The following is an 18764-nucleotide window of genomic DNA, read 5'->3' as shown; positions in this document are numbered from 1 at the left end:
TTTAATGTAAAAGTGTTACTAAAATTTAAATACGTCAGTGGATTGGTTTACTAGTTAATGGGTTAATGTTCCAGCTTCTATTTTCAGAGTGGAACTTAGTTGCCACGATAATAGGAGGTGACATTTGTTTGATTTTCCTCCTTTGAGTTGTGGAAGAATCCTATAAACTCCTCTATAAATAACCAAGTACAGGCTGAAAGATTTCCTGTAACTTACAGCCTAAAGCCAGTAACCTCTGATGGCCGTCTGAGTGACGGTTGAATCAGCAGGGTGGCAGCGTTCGCCAGGGGATTCTGTCTCCTCCAAGGAGGTTGGACTGGGCAGGAGCATCTTATAATTGCTTCCCTCAGTCCTCAGTAGTAGTGCATGAAGAGCCAACACACATGAAATGTTCCATGCAGTACCTTTGAGTACTTAAGTCAATGAATAAAGCTCAGCCCCTTTGGCCAAGGGAAACAGTATCTAGCTGTTAATGGAGAGCATGCAGAGAATATACAATGATAAGTAATCAACCCAACCAAACTCCAGCTGGGCAGTGGGCAAGACTCCCCGGCCCCCAAACCCTTCATCTGAGCAAAGTGTGGATTGAACGCATTCAAATGCTTTTAGTAAAATGCATAGTACCCTGTTATGTGCTGTTTAAAGTGTGATGGGGAAGGAGAAGGCGTATGGAGAAGAGGAGTTGAGCTGGTAACAGGGTTTGGCTTACATGCAGAAATGGATAACTCAGACCACAGGATAAATGAGTAGAAGTTTTCAGCTTCTTTGTTGTGCTGGCCCTAAAGCTGCCCTTTATCTTTCACCAATCTGCCAGGATCAGATGCTTTCTCTCCATTGTTCAAATGCTCCTCGGCTCTCCGTGAAGTAGGCTTCATAGCGGAGGAATGAGGGTCTAGGTGGGTGTCTTTTGGTTATTTTGTTATTTACATTTCACCCCTCTTCAGCAGATCATAAAGGGGTGTTGCTTAAAAAAAATAAAAACAAGGGGCGCCTGGGTGGCTCGGTCGGTTAGGCGTCCGACTTCAGCTCAGGTCATGATCTCACGGTCCGTGGGTTCGAGCCCCGAGTCGGGCTCTGTGCTGACAGCTCAGAGCCTGGAGCCTGTTTCAGATTCTGTGTCTCCCTCTCTCTGTGACCCTCCCCCGTTCACGCTCTGTCTCTCTCTGTCTCAAAAATAAATAAACGTTACCCCCCAAAAAAAAAAATTAAAAAAAAAAACAAAAACAAAACCAAAAGACTATATCCTACAACAAAGGAAGGTCCAAGTAGCAAAAAACATGAAAATGACTTTTTTTTCACCTTTTACCCCCAGTAATAGTCTACCTTATTTTTTTCCCATTTGAATAAACATACATTAGGAAGACCAAGAAAAATATACAGAATTATCTAGTCTTCCACTAGTCAGACTATAAGAATTGATAACGCTTTCTCAAATCCTTGGATTTCCATACTCACCAGTTCCATTTGATCCAAGAATATTCTGCCTCTCCTCAGTCCTTCCAGCAAGCTAATTTTGTGGAAAGACCAACTAATAGTTATAAATAGAAGCTTGCTATTACAAAAAAAAAAGTCACAGTATAGGGACAGGTCTTCCCAAGAAATGAAAAATAAAATAGAACGTGAGTCAAGGATTAAGTAATTTCAAATTCACATACAAAACTGAAAGCCCTTGTTTTATTTTACATTCAAAGGATTTTCCTCTCTGTTTAGGTTGTGGTCCAAAAGACATACTGTGATTTGTATAAGAAACGTGCTCCCATTTGTACCTTTAACAAATTCAACTTGCTTTTAATTCTGTATAAGTGAATTTTAGTTGTCTATAATTGAAAACCAGTTTAAAAAAGAAATAAAGAAGGCAATGGGAGTGGATAGTCCAGCCTGCATTTTCTATCGTTTTCGTGACTCCAGTTGTTGGACGATGAAATTCAGGAGGGAGGGATGAGATATCTCCAGAGGCTTAGTTTAACATCATCAAAGCCTCTTCCCTCCCCCTTGCACATTACAGTATCTGCTTTACTAATCAGAGGGAAATTTATCATGTAGGATTTAGGGGAGATATTTATGGTGCCTGTAAGCACAATGGCTTTGCCTTGTATGATGTCAGCTATTCTCCTGAGGAGATACAAGACCACAGCTGGTGAGAGAACAGACCAGGGACCATTTCACAATTTCAAAACAGAAGACCTTGTTGAAGAAGAGGGATTTTAAATAACATTTGCTTTTGTTTTGTTCTTTATATGATGAGCAGGTGTGGGAGTCAATTCGAGAGGGCCGCTTAGAAGATCGTGGAAAGAGGGAGTGAGGTGAGTATTTTTGATGGCTGGTGAATGACTGAGATTTACAAACTTCATATGAAGTATGTAGTCCAAGCTCTTTCCACCTGTGCAGGTCCCAGAACCCAGGTCAAGGAGAAACAGGAGGGTGCTGTGAGAATTTTCCACTAAGTTATGGCATCCTCCTAGCTAAACAAGATGGAAAACAAATATGGGACACATGTCTGGTGTGAACATACAAATGCCGTTTTAAATTCATCGTGCTTTATGGGTTAAGCATCTTAAGCACATGATCTCCTAGAAGATAGGATGAACGGATGTAAAGTTTACCACTTTGATTTTGAAAAAAGTTAGGGCCATCACACTGAATTATAAGAAGTATTAAAAATGACTTCGGATATGCTAAATAGCACTGTGAAAAGTAAAGATTGATAGGTATATTAGAGGTTATTAATAGCATCGACATTATTGCTATCAAAATCCTTGAGTGCTGGTGCCAAGGATTTGTCCTTTTTATCCTTGTAACCCTGTGGCTCTGCACAGCTTCTTACACGTAGAAAACCCTCAATAAACATTTGACCAATTATTAAACAAAAGGTAGCCACACATTTTAGAGGGGCTGCAAAACACCTGAACCACAGAAGGAAAAAGTAAGAGAACAGCCTTGCTTTATGAATCAAGTAGAGATCATTTAGGTGTTAAGTTTTCTAGCTGCTCATTTTTCAACACAAATCCTTGGGACAGTCACATAGCGTTATTTTAAACAATTCCTCTTAGGGGCCCAGGAAGCAGGCTTTTCTGCCGACAGGAGAGATGTCTTTTACAGCTGGTCGGCGTTTAGTTCTCTGAATTCCTGACTGAAGGAAGAAAATGACTAGGATGTAGGATATCTGACCTATAGATTGTTCATTCTCTGCGTGAGTCAATCTTTGAAGTCCAAAGATAAAAATCATCATTAATCACAAAACTTTCCTATAGTCATGAGGTCAGATATTCCAGCCCCCTTCCAAAATGACCGCACTGACTGGCAGTGGGAGAGACCGACCCAGACATGGTTACCTTTATGACACAGAGCTCCTTCCCTCTGGCCGATGGTATGAATGAACAGGCAGGAAGAACAGAATTAAAAGTCAGCTAACCATTGCTGAGTCAATCCAGCCCACAGCATGTGAAGACTGAAGGGCCCCCTGACCTGAGGAGACTACTGAAAACGCAGGGCTGTTTTCTCCTTGGGGAGCGTTTTCATTAGGGAGGGGCACTGAGTCAGAGAGCCTGCCCATTGCTTTACTGGACAATGAACATTCCCAACATGCTGATCAAAGGTTGAGAATTTGGTACTTGTGGGAATGCTTCAATATCTCACCTGTGGCTGAAGCAGACGTGCATTTCTAAATGCTGATTCCTTTTCCTGTGAAGCCAGGTGTACAAGAAGAGCTAAGGGGGAAAGACAACCTTGTTTTCCCTATGAAAGTATGGATTCAGTCAATCCATTACCATTTCAAAAATAGTTATTCATTTTGTATCCCTCAAGTGAACAGACTATTATCCTCAGGAAATAAAGAGGTAGCAATTGAAGAAAGACAGGAAGGAAGGAAGGAAGGAAGGAAGGAAGGAAGGAAGGAAGGGGAGAGAGAGAGGGAGGAAGGAAAGATTGGTGAGTAACTTTTTGTGCTGTTTCACAGACACATCGTCCCTTTAGGTCCTCACAGCAGTTGTTTAAAAATCTGACCGATAAGGAAGGTGAAACTCAGGGGGATTGTTACTTGCCTGGTGAGGTAAACATTATTTATTTTCGTGGCCAGTGTCTGAATTTCTTTCTTTCTATTATTTTGGGAATTGCTCACTGTTTGTCTGTCTGTTTGTTTGTTTGTTTTTTAAGTTTATTTATTTTGAGAGACACAGAGAGAGTGCAAGCAGGGGGAGGGGCAAAGAGAGGGAGAAAGAGAGCCTCCCGAGTAGGACCCACACTGTCAGCACAGAGCCTGACTCGGGACGAGATCCCACAAACCCTGAACTCATGACCTGAGCTGAAGTCAACAGCCATTGCTCAACCAGCTGAACCACCCAAGGGCCCTGGGAATTGCTTACTGCTAAATTCTTAGTAATGGAGATGGGGCAGGTAAGCCCCTTTTACTATTGGAACAGAAGCTACTAGATGTTCACTTTCCCCATTTCCCCAGCCTCCTTTGAAGCCATGACCAAAACTCTAATAACCAGAGGAATCTGTGCCAGAAGTTCCTGAAAGGGAAAGAGTGGACGCGAGCTCTTCCTCCTGGAAGTGACTCTTCTCTCTGTCTCTCTGTGTGTCTCTGACTTTCTCTCTCTCTGCCAGTGGCTCGACAAAAAGAGGAGAAAAATCAATGCATGGTGGTGGCTGCAGGGTATTCCTTACCAACATTTTTCTGAGACTTGATTTTGGGTTGTTCCTAGAAGCTGGATCCTGTGTCTTTGTTCTGTGGCCTTATCGTAAGTTTTTAGCTTTCTAATATCTTTTTCTTTTTATTTATTTATTAAAAAAAATTTAAATGTTTATTTATTTTTAGAGAGAGAGAGAGAGAGAGAGAGAGAGAGAGAGAGACAGAGTGTGAGGGAGGGAGGGGCAGATAGAGAGAGGGAGACCCCGAATCCAAAGCAGGCTCCAGGCTCCGAGCTGTCAGCACAGAGCCCGACGCGGGGCTCGAACCCATGAACGGTGGGATCGTGACCTGGATTATTTCAAACAAACCTCAGACCTCACGTTATTTCTTCCATAGCACTTTCGATCTTTATTTCTAAAATGTAAATATTATTTTAAAAATGACTACAGTATCATTATCCCACTTAATAAGAACAGCAGCTTAGTATTAAATTCAAAGTTCTCTGATTATCTCACAATTTTTAAACTTTAAAAAAAAATCTTCAAATCAGGATCAAAACAAATTGTTTTCAGTGTCTTTTAACGTATAAATTCAATCTCTTGCCTACTCTTTCTTTTTTAATTTGCAGTGAGGAGGCCAAGTTGTTTGCCTGTAGCATTTTCGACAGTTAAGCTTTACTAGTTGGATCCCTGTGGTATCATGTATCCTGCCCTTTGTCCCATGCATTTTCTGTCAGTTGGTTTTAGTTAGATCTAGAGGCTCGATCATATTCATTTTTGTTTGTCAACCTACTTCATAGGGGGGAGTGTGAACCTCTATGAAGCTATATAATACCTGGTTGTCTCTGTGATGTCAGCAGCCATTGATGAGCCTTATTTAGGTACATTACTTCAGTAGGAGATGTTGATTTTATAAGCTTCTTTTTAAAAATTAAATTCTCTTAGTGTTTGTTGTAGCTTTTCTCTTTATTGTTTTGACTTTGCCAAAATCGTATCATCTGTGAATAGAGATAATTTTACCTTTCTCTTCTACTCCAACATCCTTTTAACAAACTCCTCTTTTGACTCAACCATCCAGAATTTTATTGCCTTGCCTGCAGCCGAGAACTCTTTATAATATCAAAGATCAAAAATCTAGAAAGTGATAAAAACAGATTCCAAAAGAACATCTACTTCCCTGAACTCAAGCTTCCTCTTACCTTCCCCTTGATGACATCTATAAAGAAAACCACATGTGACAGAAAGCCAACACAATTTAAGCAAAAGGGTGATATTTTTGGCTCATGTGATGGAAAATCCAGTAGACCTGGCTCAAAGCAAGGCCTAGGTGATCAAATGATTATATTAAGGCCTCTATTTTTCTGTCTCTTGGTGCTTATCTTTGTATGTCAGTCTCTTGTTTTTGTATTTCAAATGGCTTTCACCATTGTGATCGGGAATATGGCTATAACAGCTTCAGTTCACACTTCCTTATGGTTTCTCTCTTGGGGAAAAGATAGTCGGGACTGGCTCCCGTAGGAAAGTTTCAGGTGAAACTCTGATTGATGCAGCTTGGGTCGCATGCTCTCCCTGGACCCAATCAATATGCCCTAGAGTGGGGTACTCTGGTACGTATGGATCACATGCCCATTTGTGGAATCAGGTAATGCAGAAAGCCCTGCACAAGCCATTGGACCATAAGCTCCCAAAGGAATGCTTCTCTCAACAGCAAGGGTACTATTCAAACAATATTATGTCCATAACACCAGACCTCCCTATTCCTTCGATCACAGCAGTTCCATTACACATTTACTAAATAGCTGCTAGTTAGTGGGATCTAATCCTACCAGAGTTCATCCTGTTCTCAGCATCGTGGCATATCTAACATGATGTTTGAAGAACATGAGCCATGTATTGCGTGTTTCCTTGAAGAGCGATGCTCACAAAGCAGAATATAGATAAACGCAGCGGAGGTCAACGTGTTATAGAACAGCAGGGATTAAGGGAGCATCCTGGGCTGGTATGGATGATGATGCTTCTTATGGAAGAGGTAGAACTTGAAACCGAGGGATTCATGCAACAGGACAGTGTTGAGGACATAGGCACTAGTTGCAAAAACGAGGAAGGCAACTCTGGTCCTCAAGTAAGTTGTGGTCTAATGAAGACATTAATAACACTCTCATGTTATTTGTGTGGTATGTGAAAGTTATGTGGAGGTATATAAAGGATATGAAAGAAGCGGAGTCCAGTAAACCTGAAGAAGGTCAGAAAAGTACCCACAGGGCAGCTGTTGTCTGGTCTAGTCTTGCAGGAGTAGGAGTTGGTCAAGTGAGCCCATAGGGTGGAGTGAGGGTGGGCAGGACTGGGGTGCAGAACAATCCATGGGTCAGACATGAGTTTGGAGGTAAAACAGAGTTTGAGGGAGTCTGAGAGCGAGGAGAAACAAAGTCAGACGAAAGTGCAAAATTCATAGCCTTACATGTCAGGTAGGCAATATTACATGACAGAAATCTTCATAGGGTTACCGGTGCTTAGCCTTTTGTCTAAAGAAATAAAGGTTGCAAAATTTAAACTCTAAACAATAAGCATTGACATACTCATGTCCTTTGATCATTATAATTTCATTTCTGGTGGATATTTAATCAACAGTGGCTTAGATGATTTCCCTTTTTATTTCTTCTGTTGAGTATTTAATGATCTGGAAATAACCCTTGAGTAAATGCCATACAAAGAGTCCTTGTTATCTTTTGGTGTTATGAGGATTTTTTGGTGATATGAATAATTTTACCCTCTGGTTTATGTGTTTGAAAAAAGACATTTAGACGCAAAGTCATAATTCTCTTTATAACTGGCATGTAGGAATCCCCAAGAACATTCTCAAATAGGTCCTGATGATAACCTCGTAGGACCATGTGATCATTTTTCCTTTCTCATGGTTCAGGGCAGATGAGAGTAAAAGGTTTCTCTTAGGCCTTTCCTATAAGTTATTTGCATCTTAAATAAGAGGAATGAACAAAATATACAAGGACTTTATACTAGGTCCCAAAGGAAATAAAAAATGGTTTTACAAGCTTTTCTGATGGACGAAGATTATAAATCCCATCCTCTTTCCCAAAACTCTGCCATGAGAAAGATAATAAAAAGAGTCAGATACTGTACGTCATTTTCTTAGAATAACCATAGCTTTGGGCTACCTTGGATGTCTGCTCTAGAGGTATGACTATCAAAGTCTCATCTTTTCAGGTCAGAGCTGGATATTGTGCTGGTGGTATTGAAATATTATTTGTCGTTGTATTTGACACGGAATAAAGGACACGTGAAGCTCTTCAATGGGCCTCTATCTAAGAGGACCCCATCCTTTTTCTTCTTCTCATTGAGACCGAAAGAATCAAAGTATCTTCTGTAGCAGGGAGAGAAGGGACTCTCCAGAGTCACATACCCTAACCACAAAGGGTTAGATAAAAGACTATATGAAGGGAACAAGGGGAAATATATATCTGTATATACTGAAATATTTCCCCAAACTTCATTTTGGAAGAGGGACCTGCCAGCACAAATCACGCTTTCTGGGTAAGACTACTCTCCCAGCCATCTGGATATGGAAGTGTGGGGAGAGAGGAGATCACAGTTAGGGAGGCCAGGTGGTGGATTTGAGATCCATTGAGGAAGGATGGAGTGGAATGGGGGCAGAGAAGGAAGAAGAGGCTTTAAATGTGTGATGATGGATAGGATTTGGAAAGATGGAGGAAAGAGATGAAAGTCCCAGAAACTCATAGTGGCAGAGATCTGACCTGAGCTCACCTGGCCCTGGGATACTCTTACTCTTACTGACTCATGGGCTGGCATACATCTCCAAAAGTGCAATGAGGAGACAGGCCCAGGAACTTGGAATCCACAGAAACCAAGGGAAGACTATTTCAATGCCTTTCCAGGAAGAAAAACTGAGCGTTTCAAAGGAATGAGAGAAGACTCAAACCACAGCCAGCGTCGTGGATGACGCTAAATGTTCAGCCTACCCTGAGTCCGCTGGAGGTGAGAAATGGACTACGGGGCTCCAGAGATGCTCATGTGTTCTCGAGGCCTTGTTGGTCAATGCTGTGCATCTAATTGATCAAAAAAAAAAAAAAGAGTAGAGCAGTGTTCCCAACCCCAAACTGAACCCTGAGGGGTTTGGGTTTGTTTGTTTTTTTGCTCATTCAAAGCATTTATGCATGGAAGCTCAAGAAACTACCACTTAAAAGTTGCAAGCTGTTGTTTTGACTCCCTAGAAGTTGTTTCATTTTTCAGGGTCACCTGTTGTCTTGTGGAAGAAGTGCCACTAGAATGGGTCCTTTAGTCATACAAATTCAAAGGTATCAGCTCAAAGCTCTTTAGAATAATATAAATGCACCGTTTACCTGAATGAACCTGGTTTATTATATAAAACAGCAATGTCATAGCTTGGGGATGAAGAAACCAAATGTGGGCCCCGAGTTTTACATAGTCCGATGATCCAGCTCTGCTCTGGACATGCCTCTCCCCACGAGGCAATGAATTTCTAAGCCAAGTGGATGTGTCCACCCTGAGCATATCCCCCCAACCCCTTAAAGACTAGGCACCAGGCAGGCCGATTTATGCATTTGGCACTGTAGGCACAGTGCTGAGGGCCCATGACACGCTTAGGGGCTGCAAAAGCGTTTTAAGTTCTTTTAAAATAAGAAGGAAAAAAATGAACTTTTAAGTTGAAAATGTGTTTTAGGCGTCCCTGGGTGGCTCAGTCAGTTAAGTGCCCCACTTCGACTCACATCATGATCTTGCAGTTCACGAGTCTGAGCCCCATGGGGGTCTCTGCGCTGACAGCCCAGAGCCTGGAGCCTGCTTCAGATTCTGTGTCTCCTTCTCTCTCTGTCCTTCCCTTGTTTGCACTCTGTCTGCTCTCTCTCAAAAATAAATAAACATCTAAAAAAAAAAAAAAAAGATGGGGAGCTTGGGTGGCTCAGATGGTTAAGCATCCAACTCTCCATTTCGGCTCAGGTCATGGTCTCCTGGTTTGTGAGTTTGAGCCCCGTGTCCGCCTCTGTGTTGATAGTACAGAGCCTACTTGTGATTCTCTCTCTCTCTCCCTCTCTCTCTGCCCCTTCAGCACTCTCTTTCTCAAAATGAACTTTAAAATTTTTTTAAAAAAGAAAGAAAATGTGTTTTATATAATATTGATATATTTGTCTCTGTGTCAATGCACAGAGATAAGATATAATTTGTAAGATATAATTTTTAAGTTTTGGGGTTTTTTTAAACATTTTTTTAAAAGTTCATTTATTTATTATTGAGAGCGAGGGAGCACAAGCTGGGGAGAGGCAGAGAAAGAGGCAGACACAGAATCCAAAGCAGGCTCCAGGCTCCAAGCTGTCAGCACAGAGGGCCTGGAATCCACAGACCGTGAGATCATGACCTGAGCCGAAGTCAAACACTTAACCAACTGAGCCACCCAGGCGCCCCTTTTTGTTTTCTTATGGGAGAAGGACGAGCATAAAGACAAGAGTGCCCAGGACTTACTGAAGACATAAAGTGGCCCTGCCCCTGGGTACCCAGGACCCCGGATTTCCAGGACAAAATGGCCCAACATGCTTCCAGGGTCTGTGTGGTTCTCTTCCCCATCCTCCTCCTCCTCCTCCTCCTCCTCCTCCTTCTTCTTCTTCTTCTTCTTTAATTTTTTAAAAAGTTTTTTTTAGAGAGAGAGAATATGAGCAGGGGAGAGGGGCAGGAGGTGGAGAGAAAGAACCTTAAGCAGGTTCTACACTTGGCACAGAGATCAATGTGGGGCTTGAATCCCACGACCCTGGAAGCGTGACCTGAGCCGAAATCGAGAGTCAGACACTCAACTGACTGAGCCACCCAGGCGCCCCTCCCCATCTCTTCTTTCAAGAGAAGTTTGCACCATTGGCATGAGCACCTCAAGGCACAGCTGTGACCACAGGCCACTCTTAATATAACCTGTGGCTGGAGTTTGGATGTGTGGGCTAATATGTCCGTGCAGCTGTGTGTGGGGTTCCCGGCGACATATGGTATTGGGGGCAGCATGGAACGGGGCAGATGAGGGCTGTGGCAGTTCTCCCCGCAGTATCGCGTTCTGGCTCAGCAATACTTGAGCAGAGCTGTGTGATAGTGTGATAGTACTTTGAACGAATGTAGGAAGTATCATTGATCGTTAAGAAGATAACACTGTAAACCAAACTCATGAAATAGACGTAAGTTCAACTAAGGCTAATAATTTTTTGGTAAATAATCTAGTGCTGAATTTTACCTCATAGCTATCTAACTTTATTTTCTCTTGTCTTTATTTAGGAAAAGATCTCAAAAAGCCATTGAAGTAGAAAGGTCTAACATGGTGAATGTGGGGGCAAGAAGATGGCAAGCTCTTGGGTCCTCAATGACATCACTGAGTCGCTGGACCACTCTCGGAATCGCCTCGTACCTTGATTGTTAAACTCCCTTACTGTTTAAGATACGTTTGGTTGGAGTTTTTCTTTCTTGCATCAAGAAGGATCGTGTCGCAGGCCCATGAACCATTCTACATCTCCTCTTCTAGCTTCATCCAATAATAGCACAAGCCCTCATCTCTCCCCTTTCCACCACTGCTGTCTCTCGACAGCCAGATGACAGTGACACTCTCACCTAGAACAGCAGTGGTAAATGTACCCCCGCCTCCATTCTTCCCTCCCCAAGGAACCTCTTCTTTCCCTGTAGGCACTGCCCAGGGTTTGTAATGTTACATATATTTGTTTATTTTGTTCATTGTCTGCTTCACCCCACTTGGTTGTAATCACCCTGTTGGCAATGGCTGTGAGTCTTTTGTTCACCGAGGAATATCCAATGCTTACCATGTAGAGCCTGGCACATAATAGGCGCTCACTAAATATCTCTTGTAGCGATGATTGAAAGTAAGAAGGAGGGAATGCTTTCTCCCAAGACAATGGGACATGGTATCCAGACAAGCTGGACCATTACTTCAGGCTGAGCACTCTGCTTAATTGTTTATTCTAGTACCGTATCACATTCGGTTACAACAGAGTGGATGTCCTAAAAGCACCACTGATAATTTCATGATTGTAGAAAGGGCTCGTTAATCCTCCCCGCTCTTGTAAGGCAATCAGCTCTCTTCCAAATACCCTCTTAGACTTCAGCCCTTCTCCTCAGTCAGCACATCGATCCATCACAGAAACATCTGGCAAGCCAAGTTAATCCTCGGCTAAACTGGGACAGGGCTGATAAGTCGGCCTCGAGAGTTGAAAAAACCAGCCCTGCTGAAGGAGAGGACACTTTTTTCAGACAGGGTGAGAGGCATAAGCCTCAGCCAGGACACTTCAGTTACAAGAAGATAATTTCTCACAAAAGTGTTAGCTCAAGCAGTCCAACTGCTGCTCTTGCACCGAAGAAATTCAGAGGAGAGCACCTTGCTTCTTTCCCATCCACACAGGTAGAAGGGAAGCCGTGCCTCCGAGAGCTTAGGCTGGTGTCTACTGGGCCAAGCCTCCAGTTTATCCTGGGAAGCTCAAGGGTTCTGAAGGCCTTTTATGGGATTCACAAGGATAAACAACATCTTCAACATATGTTCTCGGAGGTCAAGCCTCGGACCCAAATCTGAGGATCGAAGGAGCTGCTTCTCTAATAATTCTGGACAGTTCCCCAACTTCGCACAAACCATTTATTTTAGAATGTAAAACTTGAATACTAACCTTTTATCACCTGAAGTTCTGCGGTCATTTATAAAATACAGTAGCACCCCGTTTTAATTAGAACTGAGTGACAAGAATAAGCCCCTTATGGGTTTTCTAGATAATGGTCAGACCTAAACAAACAAAAAAACAAACAAACAAACAGCATGCCTCTCTGAGTGGTATTTTGCAGTATTTTTTTTTTCCCTTTACACTGCATTTTAGAATTCTAATAGAGGCATGTCTGGAAATTTTTTAAAACTTGTTAATGAGTCATCCACTTTGAGAAAAAAACGGGTGATTTCAGGGGCCCAGGTGTGAGCAACTGATTTAAAACCAGTGTTTCCTGGGACGCCCGGGTGGCTCAGTCGGTTGGGCATCCGGCTTCGGCTCGGGTCATGATCTCAGAGTTTGTGAGTTCAAGCCCCAAGTCGGGCTCTGTGCTGACAGCTCGGATCCTGGAGCCTGCTTCGGAGTCTGTGTCTCCCTCTCCCTCCGCCTCTCCCCCACCTGTGCTCTGTCTCTCTCTCTCTCTCTCTCTCTCTCTCTCTCAAATAAATAAATAAATAAAATGCAAAACCAGTGTTTCCTCAGTGCATTCGTTCCGCAAACATTTGATGAACACCAAATCAGAGTTCGGTTGCAGATGACAGAAACCACTGAACTAATTTCACCAGAAAGCTGTTTAACACAAGAAATGAAGTGCTTACAAAATAGAAGGCTCTGGAGGCCAGAAATCTAGGCCAACACCACGTAGCTCCAGCCTGAAAACAGAGACCCTGGCTGCCACAGAGGAGCCAGGTGCATTGGAGTTGGGGCTGGCCAGCAAGAGCATGGCTGTACCTCCCGACACGGTGGTTTTCAAAGCTTGCTGGGGCGAGGTGGATTGGGAGGCCGTTTCAAGAGGGGACCTTGACTCTAGGAGAATCTGCAAATGAACTCGTTTCTTGTTGGCTTTCTGGCCTCTGCCATGGAGCATGCTTTTCCATAAGAGAGAGACTTAAGATAGTTAAGTAAGCCCATTGGATGGCATTCGATGTACATTCTTACCCTCCTGGGATACAAAGTGAATAAGAGCCAGTTCCTGTCTTCGAAGAGCTTCCGGTCTAAGGAAACAGACAGACACACGGACAGAGACATACACGCAGCTGGCGGTGTTGTGTTAGAGACAGGTATTGATGGGGCGGCCGACGAGTGATGTTTGCATCTGGGTTTTGTTGACATATTTGAAAATGCATAAGTTAATGGGCTTCGCTTTAAAGAGAAAATATTCTATTATTAACGTGGGTCCCTTTGAATGGGAGAGATATTGATGCCTCCTTTGCTTCCCACTGTCCTGAGGAGGCCCTCTGTCTCCTTGTGTGTTTCCTCGCCTGTCCCTTCAGGAGGCCCTCGGTGCCATCATCTGAATTTACTTAGGCGGCGGCACTGGGGGGGTTACTTGGCAGTGATTAGTCATCAGGCCACTGGCAGAGACGACTGGCACATGGAAAGCCTGAGGCTGAGTTTACTGTTAGCCCTTTGAGTCACAGAGCACCCCCTGTCCCCACCTCCTCCCGCCCCCAGGCTGAACCCAGAGTCCTGTTCAAAGATGTTTCCCCTTCTCTTTGACTTACCTTCTGAATTCATTTTGGAAGAATGTACCAAGATCCTCTGAATCCTACAGGAATGTTGAACTCAGTGAAAAAGTGATGTGGTTAAGAAAGCAAATAATATGCTGAAAGATGTTCATTGCAAGTGGCTAGGGACATCAAAGAGATTGATGAATCTGCATTTCAAAAAGCTGGCAGGGGGTCACATTTCAGCTTACCTCATATCCATCCTGTTTCTATACTGGGGGTTCACTGCCAATGATGTTTCTTCCTTCCCATCAGGACAGAATACTAATATAGCTAGCCCCGGGGTAGAGATGTCTGGAAAAGGTATTGTCTTCTTAAATCAAAGCAGCTCAAAGAAATTTGTCTTTTTTATTAACAATAGAACACAGTTGCTAACATTGGGTGAGCATTTACTATGTTTCAGGCACTGTGCCTAAGTCCTTTACAGGAATTATTTCATTTAATCCTCATAGAATTGCTGAGACCGATAATATTATGAGCCCTATTTTACAGTTCAGGAAAAAATGAGGGGAAAACAGGCTAAGAAAATTGGCCCCGTTGTAAGTGCTGGAGCAAGAATTTGAACTATGTGATGTTGATTTTTTAATTAACAATCATACTCGGTTGAGGTGAAGGGAAGATATATAACAGACATGGTTTAGTGGAATTTGTTTTTTAGGACGAGCAAGAGAGGAGACATACTTTAATAATCCACTACAGTTTAGCTTCCACTGACAATCATGGATTGTTAAGAAACTGGTGGAGAGAAGTGAATGACAGGGACGAAACAGGGATAAGCAGCATAGGCAGGGCAATGAATGACAGTCACTGGAAAGCCACCACTGCCACCATCTTTGAATGTCAAGGTTGCAGAAAGTCAGGTACTGTGGATTACCTCACACGAGTGGCTGTTCAGGCCTTGCTCCCACATCAGCATCAAGGCCTGAGCCACCTCAGGAGATAGCTCTGATTTCACAAAACTCTTTAACTAAAACGAAAAAAAAAAGTTTTTTTTCTTTGTGTTAATCCAAACCCCGCTTCCCTGTAGCATTAATCTAGTTGCTGTTACTAGCTCTATCTTCTGACGTCATGTAACATAAATCCACCCCCTTTTCCACCTGACAGCCCTTCTGGGTATTTATCCAAAGAAAATGAAAACACCAATTTGGAGAGATATATGCACCCCTATGGTCATTGTAACATTATTTATAATAGCAGAGACATGGAAACAATCTACGTGTCCATTGACAGATGAATGGACAGCGAAGGAGTGGTGTATATGCGTGAAATAGAATATTAGTCAGCCATTATAAATAATGCAATCTTGCCATTTGTGACAACACGGATGGATCTAGAGGGCATTATGCTAAGTGACATAAGTCAGAGAAAGACAAATACCGTACAATTTCACATATACACGGAATCTTAAAAAGAAAACAAATATAGCAAAATGGAAATAGACTCAGGGATACAGGAAACAGATTTGGATATGGGTCGGGGGGAAACGTTGGGGTGTGACTAAAATATGTGAAAGGGATTAAGAAGTACAAATTTCCACTTATAAAATAAATAAGTCCTCCTTATAAATAAATAAGGATGTAATATACAATGTAAGGAATGTAGTCAATATTACTGTAGTAATAATGTAGTCAATGTAGTCAATAATACTGTAATAACTTTATATGGTGACAGATGGTAACTAGGGGATCATTTCATAATGTATAAAAATATCAAATCACTTTGTGGGGTGCCTGGTTGCCTCAGTCAGAAGACCATGTGGCTCTTGATCTCAGGGTTGTGAGTTTGAGCCTCATCTTGAGTGTACAGATTGCTTAAATAAATAAACTTAAAAAATATCAAATCACTATGGTGTTCACTTGAAACTAATAGGATATTATATGTCAATTGGACTTCTGTAAAAAAGAAATGAAAATAAAGTGCCTCACTCTCCCGGCTCCTTCAACCATCCTTTATGCAAAATGGATTTGAATCATTTATCATTCTAGTCTTTCTCTGTTTAGGCACACTTCAGCTCTAATCCCACTTTGGAGAAAGAATTTTGATAAATGAAGTATATAACATTGTATAAGACATGTTTAGGGGCTTTAAGCCTCAATTAAAGATAATTGTATAAAATTAACTATTGTTGGGGCGCCTGGATGGCTCAGTTGGATGAACATACGACTCTTGATTTCAGCTCAGGTTATGACCCCGGGGCGGGGGGGGGGGATAGAGCCCTACATAAGCCTCTGCACTGAGCATGGAGCCTGCTTAAGATTCTGTCTCTATTCCTCTCTGTCCCTGTCCCCCACTCATGCATTCTCCCCCCCCCTCTTTTCCCCAAATTAAAAAAAAATAACTATTTTCAATAGTCCCCTTAAAACCACATACGTATGCGTGGACCATTAGAAGGGTTTACTGGGTGTTATATGTCAGTGATGAATCACTAAATTCTATTCCTGAAACCAATACCACACTCTATGTTAACTAACTTAAATTTAAATAAAATCTAGGAATAAAAGAAAGAACGGTTTAGACTGGAATTATGACCTCCCTTGTTCAGACACCTTAAATGAGACCTAAATTTATATTAGCATTTTGAGTCATCTTGCATCAACTAAGCCTCTAAATCTTTTCCACACCAATGGCTGCTAAGCCACAGACCAAGGGACAATCACTATAAAGGCGGCACAGAAGAGGAAAGAATGTGGGTTTTCCAAGCTTTTTCACCCATTTAGCAATTCACGTTAATATTACCCATTCATTCATCAACTCACTCTCTTGTCCATCCCACAAGCAGTTACCAAATACATAAATCTGTCCAGTTATGCATAACATACTTGGGTGGGCTGAATGTGAAAGAAATATGAGACATTAGTCCCTGCCTTCAAGAAACCTATAATCTAGCTAGGGAGGGGGAAAAACCTACAAAACAAGATGAGTTCTTGAAGCATCACACTGGAAAAGCATGGAATTGATTCAGAAACCCTGAATTCTAGACAGAACTTTGACTGAAGCCAGTCACATCACTTCTCCGGGCTCAGTTTTCCTATTTAAATAATGAGACGCTTGGAGTTTTCAGGTTCTTTCTAGTTCTAAGGTTCTATGCTTACGAATGCCAGATGACTGCAAGCTTCTTGAGTGTGGGAACCACACTATATTTAAGTTTATTTTTCATTAAACTGTACAGTGGTAACCAGTGGTATCACTTAGTACATATTTATTGAATGGGCTCAATTCAATACTACCCCTTAGCTTCAGTTTGGAGTACAAAAAGCACCCCAAGTCAACCCCCAAATAGGCATGGGAGTTTTAATTCCAAGGGTGACTGGTGTGATGGCCCAAAGACGTGAATATGCAGTCCTGATGCTCAGGTGCAGAGATGACACACACATCCTGAGCCATGATCAAGGAGTGAGGTCCAAAGTATACACTAACCAGGCCCACACTGCCTACTTTTCCTCAGGGCTCCTGCCCCTTATCTCTTTAGGTATTACACCCCTCCCCCCCAAACCCCGCTTGGCTCCTTTTGCTCTCTTATCAAAGTGTTTGACGGCCCATAAAGAAAAGTTGGATAGAGAATCTGTTACTTTTTTCCAAAGCTGAAATAGTCCCAATACTAACAGCAGCACCTTCTCCCTGATAAGCCCAGATTTCTTGCTGTGGAAGCAGAAACACACACACACACACACACACACACACACACACACACACACACAGATACACACACACACACAATTGCTAGATGGTTACCCTGCTAGATTAGTCTTTATGTAGCTGTCTGTACTTACAGAAGAAGGAAGGCGACAATGAAACTCTTGGCAGAATAATATGCCAGGTGGGGTGAAATAAAAATGGAACTTGCAGTCTGGAAGTTGAGGTGGAAAAAGCTACTTGTGGGGAAGGGGGAAGGTGACGGGTTGTTTGGAGACTCTGAATGTTAAGCTGATGAGTTTTAATTTGATGCAAGAGGGAGCCACTGCAGGATCTTTAGCCACTGCAGGATTATGCCACGTATTGTAGCTATTTATCCCCATGTCCCAAATCATTCATAGACTGTAAACTCCTTAAGGTGGAAAAACACAGGAAGTAGGAAGACAGGCAAAGTGCTGGTCCCACTAACTCTGGTGAGTGGTGAAAGGCTGTTTTTCTACATCACTTTGAATGAGGAGGCACACTGTTGCTGAAAGAGCAGTTGTAAGTGATAGTTAAAATAGCAACTTGAAATCTACACAGTCTTGATTTTGAAAAGAACTTAGACTCTGGAAGTTGTTACCCTGGGAAAACTTGATTCCCACCAGCATCTATTTGAGGGACTGAGAAATAAAAGCTCAGGCAACTTTGGAAACACTTAGGCAAATGGCATTTTGATGAGTTAATTGTAAGTAGATCAGGAACACATGGATTAAATCTTCCAGAGAATACCCATTGGCTTAAAGAGTAAAAGTCCAGTGTTGTTGACATCATGGAGTTTGGGTTTTGCTGAGCTCCCTATCTTTGGAAAATCAGTTTAAGACTGTCATCAGATGTATGCAGCTGTGGGTTTTTCTCAGATCTGCTTTATGGTTTTATGGCTTTCAGAGTGAAGCCAAAAGTCTTCCAACAGTCATGGCAAGATGAAGATCTGTAAATTTTTGAAAGCATGTTCCCAGGCAGACCCATCATGGCCAGAGCCTTTTGTAGCTGGTACCAGCCTAAGGGTCAAAGTTACAAGAAAATGAATTGGGAATTTGTGTTTAGAGACTGTCCTGGGTCGCAAATTTTGCTGGGATATTGCAAATGGAAAATTTGGCCATTTCTGGTTGTCTCAAAAATTTAAACTGCAATTAAAATGGAAAATAAAACTCTCTTGGGGTGCCCAGGTGGC

The 18764-nt window shown here is 42.3% G+C and overlaps 1 long non-coding RNA gene across 1 annotated transcript; it reads left to right on the top strand.

The window, feature by feature from the left end:
* Positions 1–2018: 2018 nt before the first annotated feature.
* LOC131495423 (uncharacterized) lies at positions 2019–12819 on the top strand. The gene is made up of 3 exons (XR_009253938.1): positions 2019–2137; positions 2249–2303; positions 10930–12819. It is a non-coding gene; the product is annotated as an uncharacterized LOC131495423 (long non-coding RNA).
* Positions 12820–18764: the final 5945 nt, after the last annotated feature.

The sequence above is a fragment of the Neofelis nebulosa genome, chromosome 15, assembly GCF_028018385.1.
Source record: "Neofelis nebulosa isolate mNeoNeb1 chromosome 15, mNeoNeb1.pri, whole genome shotgun sequence".
NCBI classification, from domain to species: domain Eukaryota; kingdom Metazoa; phylum Chordata; class Mammalia; order Carnivora; family Felidae; genus Neofelis; species Neofelis nebulosa.
Note: the sequence above shows the minus strand (reverse complement) of the source record. Positions and strands in the feature narration are given on the sequence as shown.